The sequence below is a fragment of the Theobroma cacao genome, chromosome 9 (genome assembly GCF_000208745.1).
Source record: "Theobroma cacao cultivar B97-61/B2 chromosome 9, Criollo_cocoa_genome_V2, whole genome shotgun sequence".
In the NCBI taxonomy this organism is placed as follows: Eukaryota; Viridiplantae; Streptophyta; class Magnoliopsida; order Malvales; family Malvaceae; genus Theobroma; species Theobroma cacao.
This window is the reverse complement of record NC_030858.1, coordinates 29,142,399-29,154,226: the sequence shown is the minus strand read 5'-3', so window position 1 is coordinate 29,154,226 and position 11,828 is coordinate 29,142,399.

The window sequence follows — 11,828 nt, the reverse complement described above, 5'->3', positions numbered from 1 at the left end:
ATTTAATAAACATGTGATAATTTTTTAAATATATTTATGAAATATAAAACATTTATGGCCAATGTATAAAATAATTTTTAATTATATATACACAAACATACTTACATATACATTATGGTGAAATATTTTAGGAAAATTTTTTTTTAGCCATTAAAAATAACGTGTTTTTGGAAATAAGCCTCCAAATAATTTTAACTATTTTTAACCACGAGAATAGATTTTGAGACAAAAATGCCCTTAATGCGCCATCTTCGTTGACGCTCACTCTCAAACAGGCGAAAAATGGAAAAATAAATATGCAAAGAATTTGCAAACATATAATTTTGTGCAAAACATCTATTTTTTTTTTTCGCGAAGCTTGTATAAAACAAAATAATGTTGCATGAGATGGTTTTTCAGAGATTTCAAACACGGCATTCAGATAATATGAAAAGAGTGATATTAAACCGAACGAGGAACCGGTCGTGATGAATCGAAAGCTTGGAGAATGATGTGAAACCAGAAATCCCTAATACGGTGGTGAATTGAAAGGAGAAAGATGTGAATCCAAAGCACAAAATGGTCGTACTACAGCAGGCCATATGTGACACGGCTGTGGCAGGGCAAGGTTTAGAGTTTATGAAACGACATGTTGGGAATGTATGACACGACATGGTGAGAATATGTGACACGACAGGGTTTAGAGCTTGTGACAAGCCATGGACGGAATTTGTGACACGGTAAGGTTCAGAGTTTGTGACATGCCATAGAGGGAATCTGTGACACGACAGCGTTCGGAGTTTGTGACACGACATGGAGGGAATCTGTGACATGCTAGCCTTTAGAGTTTGTGACACGCCATGGAGGGAATCTGTGACACGACAGGGTTAGAGTTTGTGACATGCCATGAAGGGAATTTGTGACAGGTCAGTGTTTAGAGTTTGTGACATGTCATGGAGAGAATTTGTGACACGCCAGCGTTTGGAGTTTATGACACGCCATTAGGGATGTCAACGGGTCGGGTACCCTATAATTTTGAGATACCCGAACCTAACCCTATAAAAAATCAACTACTCTAATCATATTAATTACCCGAATAATTTTAAAAATTACTATCGTAACCCTAACCCTATTACATTTTCATTACCCTGTAATTACCCTAACCCATTTAAAAACCCGATTAGATTAAAAAATTATTAAAATTTTTTTCATGGGTATCCAATTACTCGAACTCGTATACATATACAATAATATTTCTTTACTTATTTCATAAAATTAACTACTAATTAAATTAATAAAAATAAAATATAATTATATTCCTTTGTGATATGATATGATATGATATTCATATTATTTAAACATAATTAATAATTTAATAATTTTTTATTTATATTGATTCATATCATTACATTAGTTATTTAACTAACTATATTTTAAATATATTATTTTGTCAATATACAACAAAGGAAACTGCTTGTCCAGATGGTGGAGACGGTGAGTGCTTTCCTGCATGGCCTGGGTTCGAGTCCTGATGCAGCAATTTTATTCAACTATTGTAAACGGGTTCGGGTAACGGGTATCCAAAGTGTGATACTTGAACCCTACCTGAATCCGATTCGGGTAGTAAAATCACTACCCGAACCCGTTTCGAATATGTTTATTGGGTATCCTAACCCGGTATAATCGGGTCAAATACTCGCGAGTACCCTATAATAGGGTACCGGTTGACATCCCTACACGCCATGGAGGGAATTTCTGACACGCCAGCATTCAGAGTTTGTGACACCTCATGGAAGGAATCTCTGACATGGTAGGGTTCAAAGTTTGTGACATGCCATGGAGGGAATCTCTGACACGGCAGGGTTTGGAGTTTGTGACACACCATGGAGGGAATTTGTGGCACGGTAGCATTCAAAGTTTGTGACATGCCATGGAGAAAATCTATGACACGCCATGGAGATCTGTGACACGGCAGGGTTTAGAGTGTGTGACATGGTATGGCTTGAACATGTGACACGACATGGTTTGAAAAAAGAAAAAAAAGTGGGAAAATAACGAGGAAATCTATTGGACTTCCACTGAGGGAATTCAATGAATAAATGAATATTTATAGAGCAAATTGTGAGGCCATTTCATTTTAATTAAATATTTTTCAGAAATCGCAAACGTTTGTGTAAAGGAAATCAAAGAGTTTGATTTGATTCATTCCTCATTCCCAAAGGTACTAGAGTGTTTGACTTTGTTCTTTGCAAGCTTGACGACACCACAGCAACAATGTCTGTTATCAGTGAAGAGGTCAGTCAGTCTGAAAACAAAAGTTTTAAAACTTTCTTCTGTTCGTTAATTTTTTGCTAGGTTTGTGTGATATGTTTGTGTTTTTTCAATATTTTTCAATTGTTATGTTTAAACTGTTTTCTTCCCGATTTTATGGTCGTACCAAAGTTTTGAACTACAATAGATATGGCGTGTAGTGGGTTAATTACTTTTTGGGGTTTTTAGCATGTCACGACATTGGTTATTTTAGGGCATTTCATGTAATGAGTCAGTAATTACACTGATTAGCCTGTCACATGCCATGGGTATTTTAGACTAGTTTGTGTAAGGACATAATAATTATAGTGATTGGTGTGTCAATGTTGGCGTGTTACAACATTTAACTTGATACTCATGGCGTGTTATAACATTTTACGTCATATGTATAGTGTGTTACAACATTATGGGTTAACTCGCTCGTGCATATGTGCCATGTTTTGCATATGTAGTCTAGAAAGTATGGGGATCTTGATAGTTTGCTTATTGTGTCGAGGGAGAAGTGGGCGTTCAATGTCACTATTAACACCCATTGTAAGTGGTCGCAACTACATTACATCAACAAAACTGTCTAAGAGAAAAGGGAGTACGATACAGTGAAGCGTATGTGCTTCGAAATACTGCTGGATGTATATCCATAAGGCTATTTCTCCGCTAGTTTCCTGCATAACATCATGATTCGTCGAATCACTGTGACAGATTCAATGGATTATGAGGTATGGTTTGCCATTAGCAAAAGTAAGGCACGCATATCAAAGCAGGAGTTCTGCCTTATCACTAGACTGAAGTTTGGTCGAATGCCCGATGTGTTCACACGACAGTACGAGGTTGTTCCGAACAGAATTCATGCACGATACTAGAACGGGCAGCAAAGCGTTAAGCTGTAAGCGTTGCTTGATATGTTCCACAGAGGTAACTTTCAGCAATCGGGAGACACGACCAAGATGACACTCTCCTTGATCGCGAATAACATTTTATTTGGTCAACACTACCGTAGAAGGGTGACGCCTTGGCTCTTGTCATTGGTGGAGGACATCGACACTTGGAATGTCTTCCCATGGGGTCATTATGTTTGGAGGCTGACCTTGGACTACCTTTTGAAGGGGTTCGAAGTGCCTGCCTCGAACGTGCAGAAGGATTGTTTAGGGTACAACATTTACGGATTCGCGTGGGTGATACAGGTACTATCATGTAACATTTTTCATTTTCCTTTTGACATAATAATTTATGGTTGCACTCGTTTATCATTTACAATCTGATAATGGTTACATTCGACTTGCAATTCTAGGCAATGGAGGCAATTCTGACTTTACGAAAGATAGTTGCCCCTTTTGCTCCGAAAGACAACGTCTACCCACTCATGTGTAGATGGCAATGCAACTAGAAGCTAAAAGACTTCTACAATGCAATTGAGATGTTGGAGTCATCTTAGCACATGAGTGAACAGCTATTAATTTTTACTGTCAATTTGTATAATAATTTTTCCTAAAATTTAATCACAATCTTTATTTTGCAATTGTAGGCAGTTAAGACCTTGGAGCGAACCTCGGATGAGGCCAGCCTGGATTAATTTGTGGACATCGATGTCCTGTTATCTGAGGGTCACCAATATGTGCCAATACGGCACATGGGGGATCGGGCAGACTAGGGCTTAGGTGCAAGAGAAAAGAGGAGAAACTTGAAGCACAAAAGAGCCACTAGTGCCATGAAGCGGAGGCGCACCGCCACTACTGGAGTCGATAAGCTGTCACGCCTTGAGTTGATGGAGGAAGGTGACGACCATGGCAATGGCAGTGAAAAGCCGGTAAGGACGGTTCTAACAGTTTGTGTTCAACAATTTCATATGTGATTATCGAATAACATATCTGTGTTTGCAATTGGACCATATGATAACAGCTCCACAATCACCGAGAGGTCCTCCTTAAACTCACAGTGCTAACGACGAGCCTGTAAGGACGATTATAACGATTTGTGTTCAACAATTCCATATGTGATTATCGAATAACATATCTGTGTTTGCAGTTGGACCATGCAACGACAGCCCCTCAACCACTGAGAGATCTTCCTCAGACTCATAGTGCTAACGACCCGTCGATACGATCGGTTTTAACAGTTTGTGTTCAACATTTCCACATATGTTTACCGAGTAACACAGTAATTTCTGTTATTGCAGTTGAGGGAGGCGACAACAGCTCCTTAACCACCAATCAGTTTTGCTCAACCGCACAGTGGTAACGAGCTACCGGTAAGGATATTAAAGTTCTAATGTGTAATGTTCAACAATTCCATATATGATTAGTGAATAACACAGTAATATATGTTATTGCAGTTGACCCATTCGATAAGAGTTAATGACGGAGTAGTCACGAAGCGTCAGCCAAGGCCGGCCCTTGGGTGAAGCCACCCAAGCAAGCGCTTTAGGCCCCCAATTTGGGGAGGCCTCAATTTTAGGAAAGATTTATAATTTTATAATAATTATAATATAATTAATTATATTAAAAATATATAAAAATAAAAAATAATTAATAAAATTATTTGTTCTTTCACTTTTTTAATTATGTGCCTAATAAATCTCAAACTTCTATTACTTCCTTATTTCTAGAATGTTATTAATTTTCAACTATATTCTCTTATTTCCAATAAACTAATAGTCATATGTATTTAATTATCTCCAACAGTAATTTTTTTTCTCACTTATTTCTCTTATTTCCAATCAACGCATTTAATGATTTCCAACAGCTATTTTTTCCCTATATATAAAACTAATTATTTATTTTCAATGTATAATATCTACTTTTGAAATCTTCCTTTCTCATTTGCTCTTTCTTCCTTTAACTTTAATTTTTCTCCAAAAAATACACAAGAAGTCTATTCTTTTATTATTTTCATAAAACTATGAGCCTCATTTGCGGTTTGCAATAAGCATTCAACAATTAGATACTATTGTTCTAATATTTACAGATTTTATTACTTTAATTTAGAGTTTATATTATATTGTTATATTATTTTTATTTTATGTAATAGTTGATTTATTTGAATTAGAAATTTTGATTGTTGATTTTATATTAGCCATTTAAAAAATATAAGATAATCATAATAGTTAAATATTTTTAGAATAATATTAACAATTCTAGTAAGTGTTGCTTCAGGAGAAAGAAGTTTTTCAAAACTAAAATTAATAAAATCTTATTTAAGATCAATAATGTCTCAAGAAAGATTAAATGGATTAGTTGTATTATCAATTGAAAAAGAAATATTAGAAGAACATGATTATAAAAGTTTAATTAAAAATTTTGCATCTCAAAAAGCTAGAAAAATAAAATTTTAATAATTATTTTTTAATTTCAATAAAAAAAACCTCATTTGAATATTTCACTTTAGGCCTTTGAACTTATTGGGCCGCCCCTGGCGTCAGTTGCGACGGATCATGCACCGGTATAAAAAAGACATGTTAGAGCTGAAGGCTTCAATTCAGTCATTGACTTTGGCGATACAGACGTTTAAGGACCGTGTCGTTGCTCGGATTCTAGATGGCCTGAAATCATAGGTATGTTATTCTATCTTCGCTCATATATCAATCGTTTACGTTTAGTAGGTGTAGTTCTATTTTTTGTTCTCGGTTTACGGTTTGTGTTATTTTATGAGCTAATGGATTTTCCTATTTGTGTCATTTTGTAGGGCGGTCCTTCATCTCACGATGTTGGTGATGACTACGATGATGCTGATGATGGGCAACATGATGAATCTGGTGTTCACATTCACGATGACGTTGTTGGTGCTGACCGAGACCCTATTCTTGATGTCGATCTAGATGATGCTGTGGCAGGGGATGTGACCCTTCAATCAGATGATGCTGAAGGAGACCCTATTTTTGAGGTCGATTTGGTTATCGATGCATCTACAGGAAGAGAGGGGGACCTTCACTCAGTCATGGCTGAAGGAGAGCATCTTCCTCATACCGATGCATTAGTCGAGGCAGCAGCAAGAGAGGACCATCTTCCTCAAAGCACTCCTAAAGCCAGCGGGTCACGGTTATCGTCACTTGAGTCATCTGATGTCCATCATCGTGCAACACAAATTTCAGACCTAATTGAGCGGGCACGGCTAAAAATGGAGAGCAAATATAGGGCAAGCCAGTACGTCGACCTTTCATTGAGTCGCCGGGATGTAAGGAGCACAACAGTTGAAACGTACGAAGCTTTCAAGAAAGACAAGTGTGCGAGGTAAGCTCATAAATAACATTTCAAATATTATTTTTTAATGAAACATTAATTCACCAAGGCTTTTCAAACTCATTTTGTTACATATGCAGGCGTAACGTCGAGATCTTAGGAGATCAAGGGGCTAACTTTTTCACAATATTAGAGGATCCCAAAGAAGAAATGACTAGTGAACAAATAGACGCATGACTCAACGTACTTTGAAAGCGGATGCAGGACCAAAGTCAAAGCTGTACACTACCAGTGCATGCGTGGTTGACACAATATTCTTCGTAAGTTTATTTGAAAAATTTTCAATTATGAAAATACTAAGTTTTTGATTGTAATGAGTGTAAGCTAATGTATACATGCTTCACAGGACACCATTCATATACTACACACCACATTTCCAATTGAAGATACTCGGTCCACTATGAAAATTTCGGATGAGTTGCGGGGGTACATGGAGGGTGAGAAGTCGACATACGGCTAAAAATGGGAAAATGTCGATTTCATCCTCACGCCTTACAATGTGGGTGGGTATTGGGTGGTAGCGAAGATCGACTTGGTGAGGTGGACGATCAAGGTGGTGGACTCCGCAAGAACTTCGGATGCTAAGGATAACGGAGTGCTTGCAGCTCAGATGACACCCTTACGACAATTATGCCAACCATCTACCACCAAGCCGGTTATTTCAACAAAACACACTGAAAGACATGGGATTTGATGCCGATGCCATTGGAAATTCATTTGCCAAAAGCTATAGTGCATCGGCAGAATGATAGTGTTAGTTGCGGTATGTTCATGATAGGGTACTTTGATGATATTTTGCAATCGAAATCAATCAGACTTAAAGCAAAATATGATTGCAAATATGCATCGCTAATACACTCTAGAAATTTTTTTCAACAGTTGTGAGAGCGAACCCTGAACATATCAGCCCTTGTCTATACATTTTTTTGTATATACAATTAATTTTATTAATTTTAATATTCGTACATTTTATACATTACTTTTTCTTTCTCAATTCAAACACAGTGCCTTTAAATTAATACTGTAACCACGTGGCGTGTCACCCCATTGGGGCATGACGTGTCACCCCTCAATACTAGAATAAGTTAGCATGTCATGCCAAATATTTACTTCCACTCAGCGTGTCACCACAATTGGAGCGTGCCGTGTCACCCCACAATACTGCAAGAAGTCAACGTGTCACCACCAAAATCTGCATGCACTTAGCGTGTCAGGCCAAGTATCTGCTTCCACTCAGCGTGTCACCACAATTGGAGTGTGCCATGTCACCCCACAATACTGTAAGAAGTCAACGTGTCACCACCAAAATCTGCATGCACTCAGCATGTCACGCCAAGTATCTGTTTCCACTCAGCGTGTCACCACAAGATGGGGTGTACCATGTCATCCCACAATACTGCAAGAAGTCAGCGTGTCACCACAGAAATCTGCATGCACTCAACGTGTCACGTCAAGTATCTGCTTCCACTCAGCGTGTCACCACAAGATGTCATTGACATCTACCAATTACAACCTAATCTCAACCCCGATACCAGATGATCAAAAATGCCATGTGGCATTTCTTTTACTAGCTTAGCATAATATATTTTTTTGTTCATTTTCATCCTTATATTTCAATTTTATTTTTAAAATGTTTTAATTGAATAAAAAATAATTATGATGATTCATAGATGAAATTTGATTGGATGATCCATAAATTTTTTAAATTTTTTTGGTCAAATCATGTGTTTTAATCTTAAATTTCATATGATATGTTTTTAATTAGTCGAAAATTTTCTCTTTCTATACTTGCATCCTTTGAAGTAAACTCTTTGGTACAATATTATTATTATTTTGTTAAGTGATTGGCTTAAAGTTTTATATGGAGGTATTAATAAGATAAAATAAATGTTGTAATTAAAAATTTACAAAAAGAAATTGAATATTAGGATTTAGAAAGCTACTAAAGTTAAATGAATTAATTTTATATCCTTTAAGAGATTTGATTGTAAAAACATAAAAGGTTAAATCAAATAAAATAGAAAGGAATTAAATTAAATCATTAATTATTTAATACAAGTAGTAATAAAATGTGAGAAAGGGGGTAATAATATAAAGACTTCGCAAGTCCATTCAGTGTTCAAAATTACGAACAAAATGAAATGAATAATCAAATAATATATCTACAAAATTAATAAAAAAAATAAAGACTCATCTACAAAAGGAAACTAACAAACATAAAATCCAAATATGAATGAATGTAAGCTACTGTAAGAGCAAATTGTGACAAAGGTATTGCACATGGGTTACACATTTAGTTAGGCCGACAAGTTGTCTTCATCCACAAGACACTCTACGTTTTCAGACATTGTCCTTCGTATTGGATAGTTGTTGCGTGTGTGACTAGTTTGTCTGCAACTTGAACATGCTTTCAGTCGGCGCACTCATGGAGGCGCCGATTGACTTGGAAATGGTGCCAGATTTGTGGATGGAACTGCAAATGGGGATGCGTAATTTTGTCTATTATGCTCGTATCTCTTGCATTGCGAACATCTTCGTGCTTGACTGCCTTCACCAGTCGATGGAATCCTTATCCTCCTAGGTTTTCCTGCTTGGCCTTGCCAAGGTGGTGGCAAGAAGACAATTTGTTTCACATGAAAGGGGATGTCCCACTCATTAGGATGCCCTACCGTGGTGAATGGACCCCGCATAACTCTTCACCAAAACGGTTGTGTTATATTAGTCAACACAGAATTCAATGACTTCACGTTTGCATTTACTGAAAAACACAATGAACTAAATGTTCAAGCATAATGTAAATACTATGTTAATTAGGGTTCAAATAAGAAATAAAGATATTCTAACCTTATTGCTGCAATGGCATGGCTGCATGGCAGTAAATCTATTTGGAACTCACAACATGAACACGTCTTCATGGACAGGTTTACAAGTCCGTCCATCTTTCCGTCTTTAACTTTGAACTCCACTCAATTGATAGGTTTAACCACAAAGCGATGTGCATCATTGAACCGTTTGCTTAACTGTCTGGCAACCCAAGGGCTGAAAGGCGTGGTCACCTTGACGACTTCCTCGTACCGGTCATGGAACCAATGCTGGAACATGTCTCTAATGAACTCGATCCAAACAGTGATTGGCATTTGTCTTGCATGCTTCAAGCATGAGTTAACACATTCCGCAATATTGGATGTCATTATTTGGTATCGCCTTGCAAGTGAACAGGCACGTGCCCATTTCTTAGGGACTATTCTCATAAGGTCAGCATGGGCTCCTACGTGAATCTGCTTGAGCGGTTCATATGTCTGTTGAAATCAGAAACCTTATAGCAATCTCGAGAAAGGGTGAAAATTATAGAAACGTCGTTGCGCTTGAACTTGTTTTTAAAGTTTTTTTTCAAGTGGTACCCGTATAAACAGTGGTGTGCTTCTGGGTATGCATTTTGGATTACTTTCTTAATGCCGAGATGCTGGTAAAAAATGAACATAGTGTTTTCAGGGCAACCAACCGCATCACGCAGGTTGCTAAGAAACCACGTCCACGAGTCTTTGTCCTCAACATAGCTGATGCCAAACGTAACTAGATATACGCACTTGTTCGCATATTTGCATACAATGACAAACAAAACACCCTTGAACTTGCCTTTCTGATGTATCGCATCAATTGCAATCGTAGGACACATTACATCTCTAAACCACTAAATACAAGACTCGTATGCCTAGAAACAATATTGAATCTTTTTGCTTCATTAGTAGCCACTACAGTGACTGTGCCGGGATTTTCTTGTTCCAACATATAAAAATACGAGGGTAGTAGTTAAAATGACTCCTCCGAGGGACCAACAACATGCCTCTTCGCATACTCCTTCGCTTGCCAGCCTTACCATACAAGCATTTCAATCCCCACTGAACCTTCATCTCACCAATTATGTTTTTAGGTCTCAATGCTACTCCATTAGCCTGAAGTTTGTGTGACATAAGTTCATCAATTATCTTCGCATTCGCGGTTGTAAATCGCCCTTGCAAACCATTGACAGTTCACATGTGTACTTTGTGGAACGTCCGAACTTGCCAATATTCTCTTTCTTTAGGTAACTTTGTTGCACACACATTGAACTTGCATGCCTTGTCCTTGCAACCAACCTTATAACGAGCTTTACATGACCTTTTTACTCTTATCCCAAACTGCTTTTTAGAGCCAACATGTTCAAAGCTTGTTTCAACTCGGCCTTCGAGGAAAATATTCTTCCTTTGTATAAGCGATCATCGGCACATGTCAACTCTTCAGTTGTAATTGTTTAGAAGGAGAACTTTTCTGCACCTGGAATTACCCACGTACGAGATATCCCTGCATTTCCCTTTTCTTGACAACTGTCATAAAGCAATGTACTAGGGGAATGAATCCCGTTCTCAACAGCGATAGGGTTATTGTATATGGGGTCATCACACTAAACATCTCCTACATTAACACCTCCAACAGGTTCCGGTTCACTTTCAACATTATTGCAAATTGGAATGTCATTGTCATAAAGCTAGTCATCGTCTGAACTTTCATCATGCCATTCATCAGGCCTATCATCCGAATTGTCATCAAATCTATCTTCACCAGTAGGGAACAAATCCTCATTTCCCTCATCAGATGCAATATTATCCTCAGGCGTCGCAGTGTCACCCTTCAATATTGTAGTGTTGTCCTCAAATGTCACATTCTCATTTGAAAATGCCATTACACCCTGTACAGTTTCACTTGATTGTTGCATTTGTTGGACACAAGTAACTAATTGATTCGATGCACATCCTGATCGAAATTGTGCAACAAATTGTTCTGTGAATGTCATGTGTCTACCGGGCTGCACAAACTCTTGTGCATACTTCAATTGCCATTGTTGTGGGTTACGGACCGAATACTGTGGTATATGTGAAGCATTGTAAATCTCATTTTGATTGAACTGATTACCATGTTGTTCAGCTTTTTAATGTGACATAACATTTGTTTGGCGTCCCTTAACGCTAACACACACAGCTAGAACATTCTTTTGTTCTAGCAGAATTAATGCAACATCCTCATCATCCTTGATAATTGACTGTGATAGCTCTCCGGGTGTACTGATCAATGTATGTAACTCAATCTCGTCAATTTCTGAGTTTACCCCGACAACATCTTCAACCAGCTTCATCAATCCCACAAACGACAAATCACTCATAACCCCCTGCATTCATGACTCACCACCCTTGTAAATGCCATCCACCTACTGACTATCGTGTCTTATCACAAGTCGCACAATTGGAACCCCATTGAAATTTTGAAAACAAC